This window comes from Phyllobates terribilis, unplaced genomic scaffold, assembly GCF_046119375.1.
Source record: "Phyllobates terribilis strain yellow unplaced genomic scaffold, ASM4611937v1 Scaffold_3__8_contigs__length_932513732, whole genome shotgun sequence".
NCBI lineage: Eukaryota > Metazoa > Chordata > Amphibia > Anura > Dendrobatidae > Phyllobates > Phyllobates terribilis.
In genome coordinates, this window is record NW_027362763.1 from 53,407,487 (window position 1) to 53,425,740 (window position 18,254).

The window sequence follows — 18,254 nt, forward strand, 5'->3', positions numbered from 1 at the left end:
CATCAGCCTCAGAGGACTGTTGCAGCGCTGGTGGCCCTCACCAGACACCACAGGTGGCGTAGTCAAATAACCACTCATCAACGAGCCCATTTTTCATGTGACAGCCCTGGGCACGGACCGGGTCACGGCCACGATGACATCCCACACTGCCACCCTACATCGGCCCGGCTCCGGGTACCCCACCGCTCAGGGAGGGCGAGTCACTCGCATGAGACTCGTCCTTTTCTGGATCAACATTGGGCTGATATTTTTATATTCTAGTGTGACTCTAGCCTTATAGTAATATTCAGGTGCTGTATGGCAGTTTTATAATATCACTGGGAGGCACTGCTACGTACTTAACATTTCCTGCCACTATTCAGGCACAGTTTGGCAGTTTTATACATTTACTGTATTAAACGTCTATGATGGTATTATTTATCTGGATTATTTAGATACAATTGCCATATGACACTACTATGTAGGTACTGTGCGGATGTATTATTTAGGTGCAGTGGCAGGTTTATACCTTTACTGTATCAACCTTCTATGAAGGCACTACGTATCATGTTGTTTTATTTAGGCAGACTATAACAGTTTTACACATTCACCATATAGCACTACTATTTAGCTACTGTATATGGTTAAATTATAGTATGGCATTTGAAAACATTCTCTTCAGAGTAATATGATGTAGATACTGTTTGATGCTGTGATTTTTATAAAGTACCGAACTTTTAAACATTCACCTTAGTTATGACACAATGATGTCATGCCCAAGTTTCCAGACTTCCTCTTGTCTCCTGTCTTTTCTATTCTTTTTTTCTTTCCTTTTGTGTATGGTTTTTGGTTGTTTTTTTTGCTAGGAGATTTATTGGATACTTTGTAAGATTAATTGTCCATTGTGAGTGCATGGATAGGAATAGCAGAAAAAAAGAAAGAAGATATACAGTAGAAACCGTGTTACAAAGTTGTAAAACTTTTTATTATACGGGGATTAAAGGGGTATTCTTCACAAACCCAATAACAAATGTTAATTAATGTGCCCAAATGTTACTTAATTCTTTATCTAAAGAAGCATGTTCCCATTTTCTGACAACGAGCAGAGATCTTGCAAATGGTGAGAAATTAACGCACAAAACATATTAGAAAGTTGCAGAACTTTTTGCAAACGGGAAATCTGATACATTAGGTTGTGGGTGCTTGACTTTTAGGGGCGCAAAAAAAGGGGAGATGTAAGCTGCCAAACCAATGGTGTGCAAAAATGAGGCACTCACCCCAGGTAACTTACACCCGAAGGCCAAAAATTAGATTGTGAGCTCCGAGGGCCAGTTATGTGAAAACAGCCTGAAATCTATATGATGGCTCCATGTGGAGCACGATAAGAAGAGCTGGGGCTAACGTAACCTTTTCCTGCCGAGCGGAGCTGACATGATGAGGAGCACAGACAGTTTAATAAGGAGAGATGACAGCGCCGTCACTGTGAATGAGCCGAGCCCCGGCTCAGCGCCGCCGCTTTCCATTCCACCTCATTGTTGTGGTTGTCACTTGTGCCGTGGAGTGAAATGCACCTTGACAAGACGTCTTCTAGACTCCTGGGAATGGTGACGAGAAATTAACTTCATTGCAATTGGCGAATCTTAACCCTTCGCAGGACATTGGGAGCTCACTGTAAAAAAAAAAAATTAAAAAAAATGGCGCAATTATTTAGTAGAAAATGTGCGGCATACTTTTAGCTCTTCCACTTTTGCAAAACTATAACACCCAGCATGTCTGGGTATATGGTATCCTAACCGGGGATTAAATATTCAGGCCCCTTTATGGAACACACGGTGGGCCCGAAATAACCGGCCGTGATTACAGACCACCTGCCAGAACAGATAATTACACACATTGCCCATAAGATAGGGTAGGAAGATCGCAACAACTTTAGGCAAATATAATTTCCATGACCATACATCTTTAAAGGCCACCCCACTCTCTGACCCCGCAATGGAAGAATTCGTTGCTTTTCGGGAGGGTTTAGGAGGATTTGGAAACACCCTGGAGCAAGGCTTTAACTATACTGGGTGCAGGGGTTGCAGTTGCACCCAAACGTGTAAAATATGTTGGCACAAAATGCTCCTTTGACTTATAAGTGCTATTAAAGACCCTGTTGGGTTTCTGGCATTATAACCAGTAGCATAGCTATTGGGGGCAAAGGGTGCCCCCGGCTTCCCTTCAGAGGGGCCCACCCAGGACTGTCAACTATATTGGCACGCTGCCCCCTATGTAAATAATACTGCCCCTATGTACAAGAATATAACAACTATAATACTGTCCCTATGTACAAGAATATAACTACTATAGTACTGCTTCTATATACAAGAATATAACTACTATAATACAGCCCCTATGTACAAGAATATAACTACTATAATACTGCCCCCTATGTACAGGAATATAACTACTATAATACTGCTGCTATGTACAAGAGTATAACTACTATAATACTGTCCCTATGTACATGAATATAACTACTATAATACTGCTTCTATGTACAAGAATATAACTACTATAATACTGCCTCCTATGTACAAGGATATAACTGCTATAATACTGCTCCTATGTACAAGAATATAACTACTATAATACTGCTCCTATGTACAAGGATATAACTGCTATAATACTGCTCCTATGTACAAGAATATAACTACTATAATACTGTCCCTATGTACAAGAATATAACTACTATAATACTGCCCCTATGTACAAGAATATAACTACTATAATACTGTCCCTATGTACAAGAATATAACTACTATAATACTGCCCCTATGTACAAGAATATAACTACTATAATACTGCTCCTATGTACAAGAATATAACTAATATAATACTGTTCCCTATGTACAAGAATATAACTGCTATAATACTGCTCCTATGTACAAGAATATAACTACTATAATACTGCCCCTATGTACAAGAATATAACTACTATAATACTGCCCTATGTACAAGAATATTACTACTGTAATACTGCCCTCTATATACAAGAATATAACTACTATAATACTGCCCCCTATGTACAAGAATATAACTACTATAATACTGTTCCTATGTACAAGAATATAACTACTATAATACTGCCCCCTAGGTACAAGAATATAACTACTATAATACTGCCCACTATGTACAAGAATATAACTACTATAATATTGCCCCCTATGTATAAGAATATAACTACTATAATACTGCTCCCTATGTACAAGAATATATCTACTATAATACTGCCCCTATGTACAAGAATATAACAACTATAATATTGCCCCCTATGTACAAGAATATAAGTAATATAATACTGCCCCTATGTACAAGAATATAACTACTATAATACTGCCCTATGTACAAGAATATAACTACTATAATACTGCTCCAATGTACAAGAATATAACTACTATAATACTGCTCATATGTACAAGAATATAACTACTATAATACTGCCCCTATGTACAAGAATATAACTACTATAATACTGCCCTATGTACAAGAATATAACTACTAAAATACTGCTCCAATGCACAAGAATATAACTACTATAATACTGCCCCCTATGTACAAGAATAGAACTACTATAATACTGCTCCTATGTACAAGAATACAACTACTATAATACTGCCCCTATGTACAAGAATATAACTACTATAATACTGCCCTATGTACAAGAATATAACTACTATAATACTGCTCCAATGTACATGAATATAGCTACTATAATACTGCCCCCTATGAACAAAAATATAACTACTATAATACTGCCCTATGTACAAGAATATAACTACAATAATACTGCTCCAATGTACAAGAACATAACTGCTATAATACTGCCCCTATGTACAGGAATATAACTACTATAATACTGCCCTATGTACAAGAATATAACTACTATAATACTGCTCCAATGTACAAGAATATAACTACTATAATACTGCCCCCTATGTACAAGAATATAACTACTATAATACTGCCCCTATGTACAAGAATATAACTACTATAATACTGCCCTATGTACAAGAATACAACTACTATAATACTGCCCCTATGAAAAAAAAAACTACTATAATACTGCCCTATGTACAAGAATATAACTACTATAATACTGCTCCAATGTACAAGAATATAACTACTATAATACTACCCCCTATGTATAGGAATATAACTACTATAATACTGCCCCCATGTACAAGAATATAACTACTATAATACTGCCCCTATGTACAAGAACATAACTACTATAATACTGCCCACTATGTACAAGAATATAACTACTATAATATTGCCCCGTATGTATAAGAATATAACTACTATAATACTGCTCCCTATGTACAAGAATATAACTGCTATAATACTGCCCCCTATGTACAACAATATAACAACTATAATATTGCCCCCTATGTACAGTACAAGAATATAACTACTATAATACTGACCCCTACGTACAGGAATATAACTACTATAATACTGCCCCTATGTACAAGAATATAACTACTATAATACTGCCCTATGTACAAGAATATAACTACTATAATACTGCTCCAATGTACAAGAATATAACTACTATAATACTGCTACTATGTACAAGAATATAAATACTATAATACTGCCCTATGTACTAGAATATAACTACTATAATACTGCCCCTATGTACTGGAATATAACTACTATAATACTGCCCTATGTACAAGAATACAACTACTATAATACTGCCCCTATGTACAAAAATATAACTACTGTAATACTGCCCTATGTACAAGAATATAACTACTATAATACTGCTCCATTGTACAAGAATATAACTACTATAATACTGCCCCCTATGTACAGGAATATAACTACTATAATACTGCCCCTATGTACAAGAATATAATTACTATAATACTGCCCCCTATGTACAGGAATATAACTACTATAATACTGCCCCTATGTACAAGAATATAATTACTATAATACTGCTCCCTATGTACATGAATATAACTATTATAATACTGCCCCCTATGTACAACAATATAACAACTATAATATTGCCCCTTATGTACAGTACAAGAATATAACTACTATAATACTGCCCTATGTACAAGAATACAACTACTATAATACTGCCCTATGTAAAAGAATATAACTACTATAATACTGCCCTATGTACAAGAATACAACTACTATAATACTGCTCCAATGTACAAGAATATAACTACTATAATACTGCTCATATGTACAAGAATATAACTACTATAATACTGCCCCTATGTACAAGAATATAACTACTATAATACTGCCCCTATGTACAAGAATATAACTACTATAATACTGCCCCCTATGTACAAGAATATAACTACTATAATACTGTTCCTATGTACAAGAATATAACTACTATAATACTGCCCCCTAGATACAAGAATATAACTACTATAATACTGCACACTATGTACAAGAATATAACTACTATAATATTGCCCCCTATGTATAAGAATATAACTACTATAATACTGCTCCCTATGTACAAGAATATAACTACTATAATACTGCCCCCTATGTACAAGAATATAACAACTATAATATTGCCCCCTATGTACAAGAATATAACTACTATAATACTGCCCTATGTACAAGAATATAACTACTATAATACTGCTCCAATGTACAAGAATATAACTACTATAATACTGCTCCTATGTACAAGAATATAGCTACTATAATACTGCCCCTATGTACAAGAATATAACTACTATAATACTGCCCTATGTACAAGAATATAACTACTATAATACTGCTCCAATGTACAAGAATATAACTGCTATAATACTGCCCCCTATGTACAACAATATAACAACTATAATATTGCCCCCTATGTACAGTACAAGAATATAACTACTATAATACTGACCCCTACGTACAGGAATATAACTACTATAATACTGCCCCTATGTACAAGAATATAACTACTATAATACTGCCCTATGTACAAGAATATAACTACTATAATACTGCTCCAATGTACAAGAATATAACTACTATAATACTGCTACTATGTACAAGAATATAAATACTATAATACTGCCCTATGTACTAGAATATAACTACTATAATACTGCCCCTATGTACTAGAATATAACTACTATAATACTGCCCTATGTACAAGAATACAACTACTATAATACTGCCCCTATGTACAAAAATATAACTACTGTAATACTGCCCTATGTACAAGAATATAACTACTATAATACTGCTCCATTGTACAAGAATATAACTACTATAATACTGCCCCCTATGTACAGGAATATAACTACTATAATACTGCCCCTATGTACAAGAATATAATTACTATAATACTGCCCCCTATGTACAGGAATATAACTACTATAATACTGCCCCTATGTACAAGAATATAATTACTATAATACTGCTCCCTATGTACATGAATATAACTATTATAATACTGCCCCCTATGTACAACAATATAACAACTATAATATTGCCCCTTATGTACAGTACAAGAATATAACTACTATAATACTGCCCTATGTACAAGAATACAACTACTATAATACTGCCCTATGTAAAAGAATATAACTACTATAATACTGCCCTATGTACAAGAATACAACTACTATAATACTGCTCCAATGTACAAGAATATAACTACTATAATACTGCTCATATGTACAAGAATATAACTACTATAATACTGCCCCTATGTACAAGAATATAACTACTATAATACTGCCCCTATGTACAAGAATATAACTACTATAATACTGCCCCCTATGTACAAGAATATAACTACTATAATACTGTTCCTATGTACAAGAATATAACTACTATAATACTGCCCCCTAGATACAAGAATATAACTACTATAATACTGCACACTATGTACAAGAATATAACTACTATAATATTGCCCCCTATGTATAAGAATATAACTACTATAATACTGCTCCCTATGTACAAGAATATAACTACTATAATACTGCCCCCTATGTACAAGAATATAACAACTATAATATTGCCCCCTATGTACAAGAATATAACTACTATAATACTGCCCTATGTACAAGAATATAACTACTATAATACTGCTCCAATGTACAAGAATATAACTACTATAATACTGCTCCTATGTACAAGAATATAGCTACTATAATACTGCCCCTATGTACAAGAATATAACTACTATAATACTGCCCTATGTACAAGAATATAACTACTATAATACTGCTCCAATGTACAAGAATATAACTACTATAATACTGCCCCCTATGTACAAGAATATAACTACTATAATACTGCTCCCTATGTACAAGAATATAACTACTATAATACTGCTCCATTGTACAAGAATATAACTACTATAATACTGCCCTATGTACTAGAATATAACTACTATAATACTGCCCCTATGTACAAGAATATAACTACTATAATACTGCCCTATGTACAAGAATACAACTACTATAATACTGCCCCTATGTACAAAAATATAACTACTATAATACTGCCCTATGTACAAGAATATAACTACTATAATACTGCTCCGTTGTACAAGATTATAACTACTATAATACTGCCCCTATGTACAAGAATATAACTACTATAATACTGCTCCTATGTACAAGAATATAATTACTATAATACTGCCCCTATGTACAAGAATATAACTACTATAATACTGCCCCCTATGTACAAGAATATAATTACTATAATACTGCTCCCTATGTACAAGAATATAACTACTATAATACTGCCCCCTATGTACAAGAATATAACAACTATAATATTGCACCCTATGTACAAGAATATAACTACTATAATACTGCCCTATGTACAAGAATATAACTACTATAATACTACTCCAATGTACAAGAATATAACTACTATAATACTGCCCTATGTACTAGAATATAACTACTATAATACTGCCCCTATGTACAAGAATATAACTACTATAATACTGCCCTATGTACAAGAATACAACTACTATAATACTGCCCCTATGTACAAAAATATAACTATTATAATACTGCCCTATGTACAAGAATATAACTACTATAATACTGCTCCATTGTACAAGAATGTAACTACTATAATACTGCCCTATGTACTAGAATATAACTACTATAATACTGCCCCTATGTACAAGAATATAACTACTATAATACTGCCCTATGTACAAGAATACAACTACTATAATACTGCCCCTATGTACAAAAATATAACTACTATAATACTGCCCTATGTACAAGAATATAACTACTATAATACTGCCCCTATGTACAAGAATATAACTACTATAATACTGCTCCGTTGTACAAGAATATAACTACTATAATACTGCCCCCTATGTACAGGAATATAACTACTATAATACTGCCCCTATGTACAAGAATATAATTACTATAATACTGCCCCTATGTACAAGAATATAACTACTATAATACTGCCCCCTATGTACAGGAATATAATTACTATAATACTGCCCCTATGTACAAGAATATAATTACTATAATACTGCTCCCTATGTACAAGAATATAACTACTATAATACTGCCCCCTATGTACAACAATATAACAACTATAATATTGCCCCTTATGTACAGTACAAGAATATAACTACTATAATACTGCCCTATGTACAAGAATACAACTACTATAATACTGCCCTATGTACAAGAATATAACTACTATAATACTGCCCTATTTACAAGAATACAACTACTATACGACTGCTCCAATGTACAAGAATATAACTACTATAATACTGCTCATATGTACAAGAATATAACTACTATAATACTGCCCCTATGTACAAGAATATAACTACTATAATACTGCCCCTATGTACAAGAATATAACTACTATAATACTGCCCCCTATGTACAAGAATATAACTACTGTAATACTGTTCCTATGTACAAGAATATAACTACTATAATACTGCCCCCTAGGTACAAGAATATAACTACTTTAATATTGCCCACTATGTACAAGAATATAACTACTATAATATTACCCCCTATGTATAAGAATATAACTACTATAATACTGCTCCCTATATACAAGAATATAACTACTATAATACTGCCCTATGTACAAGAATATAACTACTATAATACTGCTCCAATGTACAAGAATATAACTACTATAATACTGCTCCTATGTACAAGAATATAACTACTATAATACTGCCCCTATGTACAAGAATATAACTACTATAATACTGCCCTATGTACAAGAATATAACTACTATAATACTGCTCCAATGTACAATAATATAACTACTATAATACTGCCCCCTATGTACAAGAATATAACTACTATAATACTGCTCCCTATGTACAAGAATATAACCACTATAATACTGCCCCCTATGTACAAGAATATAACAACTATAATATTGCCCCTTATGTACAGTACAAGAATATAACTACTATAATACTGCCCTATGTACAAGAATACAACTACTATAATACTGCCCTATGTACAAGAATATAACTACTATAATACTGCCCTATGTACAAGAATACAACTACTATACTACTGCTCCAATGTACAAGAATATAACTACTATAATACTGCTCATATGTACAAGAATATAACTACTATAATACTGCCCCTATGTACAAGAATATAACTACTATAATACTGCCCCTATGTACAAGAATATAACTACTATAATACTGCCCCCTATGTACAAGAATATAACTACTGTAATACTGTTTCTATGTACAAGAATATAAGTACTATAATACTGCCCCCTAGGTACAAGAATATAACTACTTTAATACTGCCCACTATGTACAAGAATATAACTACTATAATATTACCCCCTATGTATAAGAATATAACTACTATAATACTGCTCCCTATGTACAAGAATATAACTACTATAATACTGCCCTATGTACAAGAATATAACTACTATAATACTGCTCCAATGTACAAGAATATAACTACTATAATACTGCTCCTATGTACAAGAATATAACTACTATAATACTGCCCCTATGTACAAGAATATAACTACTATAATACTGCCCTATGTACAAGAATATAACTGCTATAATACTGCTCCAATGTACAATAATATAACTACTATAATACTGCCCCCTATGTACAAGAATATAACTACTATAATACTGCTCCCTATGTACAAGAATATAACCACTATAATACTGCCCCCTATGTACAAGAATATAACAACTATAATATTGCCCCCTATGTACAAGTATATAACTACTATAATACTGCCCTATGTACAAGAATATAACTACTATAATACTGCTCCAATGTACAAGAATATAACTACTATAATACTGCTCCTATGTACAAGAATATAACTACTATAATACTGCCGCTATGTACAAGATTATAACTACTATAATACTGCCCTATGTACAAGAATATAACTACTATAATACTGCTCCAATGTACAAGAATATAACTACTATAATACTGCTCCTATGTACAAGAATATAACTACTATAATACTGCCCTATGTACAAGAATATAACTACTATAATACTGCTCCAATGTACATGAATATAGCTACTATAATACTGCCCCCTATGAACAAGAATATAACTACTATAATACTGCCCTATGTACAAGAATATAACTACTATAATACTGCTCCAATGTACAAGAACAAAACTGCTATAATACTGCCCCTATGTACAGGAATATAACTACTATAATACTGCCCTATGTACAAGAATATAACTACTATAATACTGCTCCAATGTACAAGAATATAACTACTATAATACTGCCCCCTATGTACAAGAATATAACTACTATAATACTGCCCCTATGTACAAGAATATAACTACTATAATACTGCCCTATGTACAAGAATACAACTACTATAATACTGCCCCTATGAACAAAAAAAAACTACTATAATACTGCCCTATGTATAAGAATATAACTACTATAATACTGCTCCCTATGTACAAGAATATAACTACTATAATACTGCCCTATGTACAAGAATATAACTACTATAATACTGCTCCAATGTACAAGAATATAACTACTATAATACTGCTCCTATGTACAAGAATATAACTACTATAATACTGCCCCTATGTACAAGAATATAACTACTATAATACTGCCCTATGTACAAGAATATAACTACTATAATACTGCTCCATTGTACAATAATATAACTACTATAATACTGCCCCCTATGTACAAGAATATAACTACTATAATACTGCTCCCTATGTACAAGAATATAACCACTATAATACTGCCCCCTATGTACAAGAATATAACAACTATAATATTGCCCCCTATGTTCAAGAATATAACTACTATAATACTGCCCTATGTTCAAGAATATAACTACTATAATACTGCTCCAATGTACAAGAATATAACTACTATAATACTGCTCCTATGTACAAGAATATAACTAATATAATACTGCCCCCTATGTACAAGAATATAACTACTATAATACTGCTCCCTATGTACAAGAATATAACCACTATAATACTGCCCCCTATGTACAAGAATATAACAACTATAATATTGCCCCCTATGTTCAAGAATATAACTACTATAATACTGCTCCAATGTACAAAAATATAACTACTATAATACTGCTCCTATGTACAAGAATATAACTACTATAATACTGCCCCTATGTACAAGAATATAACTACTATAATACTGCCCTATGTACAAGAATATAACTACTATAATACTGCTCCAATGTACAATAATATAACTACTATAATACTGCCCCCTATGTACAAGAATATAACTACTATAATACTGCTCCCTATGTACAAGAATATAACCACTATAATACTGCCCCCTATGTACAAGAATATAACAACTATAATATTGCCCCTTATGTACAGTACAAGAATATAACTACTATAATACTGCCCTATGTACAAGAATACAACTACTATAATACTGCCCTATGTACAAGAATATAACTACTATAATACTGCCCTATGTACAAGAATACAACTACTATACTACTGCTCCAATGTACAAGAATATAACTACTATAATACTGCTCATATGTACAAGAATATAACTACTATAATACTGCCCCTATGTACAAGAATATAACTACTATAATACTGCTCCCTATGTACAAGAATATAACTACTATAATACTGCCCTATGTACAAGAATTTAACTACTATAATACTGCTCCAATGTACAAGAATATAACTACTATAATACTGCTCCTATGTACAAGAATATAACTACTATAATACTGCCCCTATGTACAAGAATATAACTACTATAATACTGCCCTATGTACAAGAATATAACTGCTATAATACTGCTCCAATGTACAATAATATAACTACTATAATACTGCCCCCTATGTACAAGAATATAACTACTATAATACTTCTCCCTATGTACAAGAATATAACCACTATAATACTGCCCCCTATGTACAAGAATATAACAACTATAATATTGCCCCCTATGTACAAGAATATAACTACTATAATACTGCCCTATGTACAAGAATATAACTACTATAATACTGCTCCGATGTACAAGAATATAACTACTATAATACTGCTCCTATGTACAAGAATATAACTACTATAATACTGCCGCTATGTACAAGATTATAACTACTATAATACTGCCCTATGTACAAGAATATAACTACTATAATACTGCTCCAATGTACAAGAATATAACTACTATAATACTGCTCCTATGTACAAGAATATAACTACTATAATACTGCCCTATGTACAAGAATATAACTACTATAATACTGCTCCAATGTACATGAATATAGCTACTATAATACTGCCCCCTAAGAACAAGAATATAACTACTATAATACTGCCCTATGTACAAGAATATAACTACTATAATACTGCTCCAATGTACAAGAACAAAACTGCTATAATACTGCCCCTATGTACAGGAATATAACTACTATAATACTGCCCTATGTACAAGAATATAACTACTATAATACTGCTCCAATGTACAAGAATATAACTACTATAATACTGCCCCCTATGTACAAGAATATAACTACTATAATACTGCCCCTATGTACAAGAATATAACTACTATAATACTGCCCTATGTACAAGAATACAACTACTATAATACTGCCCCTATGAACAAAAAAAAACTACTATAATACTGCCCTATGTATAAGAATATAACTACTATAATACTGCTCCCTATCTACAAGAATATAACTACCATAATACTGCCCTATGTACAAGAATATAACTACTATAATACTGCTCCAATGTACAAGAATATAACTACTATAATACTGCTCCTATGTACAAGAATATAACTACTATAATACTGCCCCTATGCACAAGAATATAACTACTATAATACTTCCCTATGTACAAGAATATAACTACTATAATACTGCTCCATTGTACAATAATATAACTACTATAATACTGCCCCCTATGTACAAGAATATAACTACTATAATTCTGCTCCCTATGTACAAGAATATAACCACTATAATACTGCCCCCTATGTACAAGAATATAACAACTGTAATATTGCCCCCTATGTTCAAGAATATGACTACTATAATACTGCCCTATGTTCAAGAATATAACTACTATAATACTGCTCCAATGTACAAGAATATAACTACTATAATACTGCTCCTATGTACAAGAATATAACTACTATAATACTGCCGCTATGTACAAGATTATAACTACTATAATACTGCCCTATGTTCAAGAATATAACTACTATAATACTGCTCCAATGTACAAGAATATAACTACTATAATACTGCTCCTATGTACAAGAATATAACTACTATAATACTGCCCTATGTACAAGAATATAACTACTATAATACTGCTCCAATGTACATGAATATAGCTACTATAATACTGCCCCCTATGAACAAGAATATAACTACTATAATACTGCCCTATGTACAAGATTATAACTACTATAATACTGCTCCAATGTACAAGAACATAACTGCTATAATACTGCCCCTATGTACAGGAATATAACTACTATAATACTGCCCCCTATGTACAAGAATATAACTACTATAATACTGCTCCAATGTACAAGAATATAACTACTATAATACTGCCCCCTATGTACAAGAATATAACTACTATAATACTGCCCCTATGTACAAGAATATAACTACTATAATACTGCCCTATGTACAAGAATACAATTACTATAATACTGCCCCTATGAACAAAAAAAACCTACTATAATACTGCCCTATGTACAAGAATATAACTACTATAATACTGCTCCAATGTACAAGAATATAACTACTATAATACTGCCCACTATGTATAGGAATATAACTACTATAATACTGCCCCCATGTACAAGAATATAACTACTATAATACTGCCCCTATGTACAAGAATATAACTACTATAATACTGCCCACTATGTACAAGTATATAACTACTATAATATTGCCCCGTATGTATAAGAATATAACTACTATAATACTGCTCCCTATGTACAAGAATATAACTGCTATAATACTGCCCCCTATGTACAACAATATAACAACTATAATATTGCCCCCTATTTACAGTACAAGAATATAACTACTATAATACTGACCCCTAGGTACAGGAATATAACTACTATAATACTGCCCCTATGTACAAGAATATAACTACTATAATACTGCTCCAATGTACAAGAATATAACTACTATAATACTGCTCCTATGTACAAGAATATAACTACTATAATACTGCCCTCTGTACTAGAATATAACTACTATAATACTGCCCCTATGTACTAGAATATAACTACTATAATACTGCCCTATGTACAAGAATATAACTACTATAATACTGCACCTATGTACAAAAATATAACTACTATAATACTGCCCTATGTACAAGAATATAACTACTATAATACTGCCCCCTATGTAAAGGAATATAACTACTATAATACTGCCCCTATGTACAAGAATATAATTACTATAATACTGCCCCTATGTACAAGAATATAACTACTATAATACTGCCCCCTATGTACAAGAATATAACTACTATAATACTGCCCCTATGTACAAGAATATAATTACTATAATACTGCTCCCTATGTACATGAATATAACTACTATAATACTGCCCCCTATGTACAACAATATAACAATTATAATATTGCCCCTTATGTACAGTACAAGAATATAACTACTATAATACTGCCCTATGTACAAGAATACAACTACTATAATACTGCCCTATGTAAAAGAATATAACTACTATAATACTGCTCTATGTACCAGAATACAACTACAATAATACTGCTCCAATGTACAAGAATATAACTACTATAATACCGCCCCTATGTACAAGAATATAACTACTATAATACTGCCCCTATGTACAAGAACATAACTACTATAATACTGCCCCTATGTACAAGAATATAACTACTATAATACTGCCCCCTAGATACAAGAATATAACTACTATAATACTGCCCACTATGTACAAGAATATAACTACTATAATATTGCCCCCTATGTATAAGAATATAACTACTATAATACTGCTCCCTATGTACAAGAATATAACTACTATAATACTGCCCCCTATGTACAAGAATATAACAACTATAATATTGCCCCCTATGTACAAGAATATAACTACTATAATACTGCCCTATGTACAAGAATATAACTACTATAATACTGCTCCAATGTACAAGAATATAACTACTATAATACTGCTCCTATGTACAAGAATATAACTACTATAATACTGCCTCTATGTACAAGAATATAACTACTATAATACTGCCCTATGTACAAGAATATAACTACTATAATACTGCTCCAATGTACATGAATATAGCTACTATAATACTGCCCCCTATGAACAAGAATATAACTACTATAATACTGCCCTATGTACAAGAAGATAACTACTATAATACTGCTCCAATGTACAAGAACATATCTGCTATAATGCTGCCCCTATGTACAGGAATATAACTACTATAATACTGCCCTATGTACAAGAATATAACTACTATAATACTGCTCCAATGTACAAGAATATAACTACTATAATACTGCCCCCTATGTACAAGAATATAACTACTATAATACTGCCCTATGTACAAGAATACAACTATTATAATACTGCCCCTATGAACAAAAAAAACTACTATAATACTGCCCTATGTACAAGAATATAATTACTATAATACTGCTCCAATGTACAAGAATATAACTACTATAATACTGCCCCCTATGTATAGGAATATAACTACTATAATACTGCCCCCATGTACAAGAATATAACTACTATAATACTGCCCCTATGTACAAGAATATAAATACTATAATACTGCCCACTATGTACAAGAATATAACTACTATAATATTGCCCCGTATGTATAAGAATATAACTACTATAATACTGCTCCCTATGTACAAGAATATAACTGCTATAATACTGCCCCCTATGTACAACAATATATCAACTATAATATTGCCCCCTATGTACAGTACAAGAATATAACTACTATAATACTGACCCCTACGTACAGGAATATAACTACTATAATACTGCCCCTATGTACAAGAATATAACTACTATAATACTGCCCTATGTACAAGAATATAACTACTATTATACTGCTCCAATGTACAAGAATATAACTACTATAATACTGCTCCTATGTACAAGAATATAACTACTATAATACTGCCCTATGTACTAGAATATAACTACTATAATACTGCCCCTATGTACTAGAATATAACTACTATAATACTGCCCTATGTACAAGAATACAACTACTATAATACTGCCCCTATGTACAAAAATATAACTACTGTAATACTGCCCTATGTACAAGAATATAACTACTATAATACTGCTCCATTGTACAAGAATATAACTACTATAATACTGCCCCCTATGTACAGGAATATAACTACTATAATACTGCCCCTATGTACAAGAATATAATTACTATAATACTGCCCCTACGTACAAGAATATAACTACTATAATACTGCCCCCTATGTACAGGAATATAACTACTATAATACTGCCCCTATGTACAAGAATATAATTACTATAATACTGCTCCCTATGTACATGAATATAACTACTATAATACTGCCCCCTATGTACAACAATATAACAACTATAATATTGCCCCTTATGTACAGTACAAGAATATAACTACTATAATACTGCCCTATGTACAAGAATACAACTACTATAATACTGCCCTGTGTAAAAGAATATAACTACTATAATATTGCCCTATGTACAAGAATACAACTACAATAATACTGCTCCAATGTACAAGAATATAACTACTATAATACCGCCACTATGTACAAGAATATAACTACTATAATACTGCCCCTATGTACAAGAATATAACTACTATAATACTGCCCCTATGTACAAGAATATAACTACTATAATACTGCCCCCTATGTACAAGAATATAACTACTATAATACTGTTCCTATGTACAAGAATATAACTACTATAATACTGCCCCCTACATACAAGAATATAACTACTATAATACTGCCCACTATGTACAAGAATATAACTACTATAATATTGCCCCCTATGTATAAGAATATAACTACTATAATACTGCTCCCTATGTACAAGAACATAACTACTATAATACTGCCCCTATGTACAAGAATATAACAACTATAATATTGCCCCTATGTACAAGAATATAACTACTATAATACTGCCCTATGTACAAGAATATAACTACTATAATACTGCTCCAATGTACAAGAATATAACTACTATAATACTGCTCCTATGTACAAGAATATAACTACTATAATACTGCCCCTATGTACAAGAATATAACTACTATAATACTGCCCTATGTACAAGAATATAACTACTATAATACTGCTCCAATGTACAAGAATATAACTACTATAATACTGCCCCCTATGTACAAGAATATAACTACTATAATACTGCTACCTATGTACAAGAATATAACTACTATAATACTGCCCCCTATGTACAAGAATATAATAACTATAATATTGCACCCTATGTACAGGAATATAACTACTATAATACTGCCCCTATGTACAAGAATATAATTACTATAATACTGCCCCTATGTACAAGAATATAACTACTATAATACTGCCCCCTATGTACAGGAATATAACTACTATAATACTGCCTCTATGTACAAGAATATAATTACTATAATACTGCTCC

General features: G+C 32.1%; 1 protein-coding gene across 1 annotated transcript in view; it reads right to left on the minus strand.

Moving 5' to 3' along the window:
- Window positions 1-1,027: 1,027 nt before the first annotated feature.
- The window catches only part of LOC141257918 (uncharacterized), a 160,457-nt gene continuing 143,230 nt past the window's right edge, over window positions 1,028-18,254 (minus strand). The window contains exon 2 of the transcript XR_012318121.1: window positions 1,028-1,648. The gene's annotated coding sequence lies outside the window, so the exon portion shown is untranslated. The remainder of the gene's footprint in view (window positions 1,649-18,254) is intronic.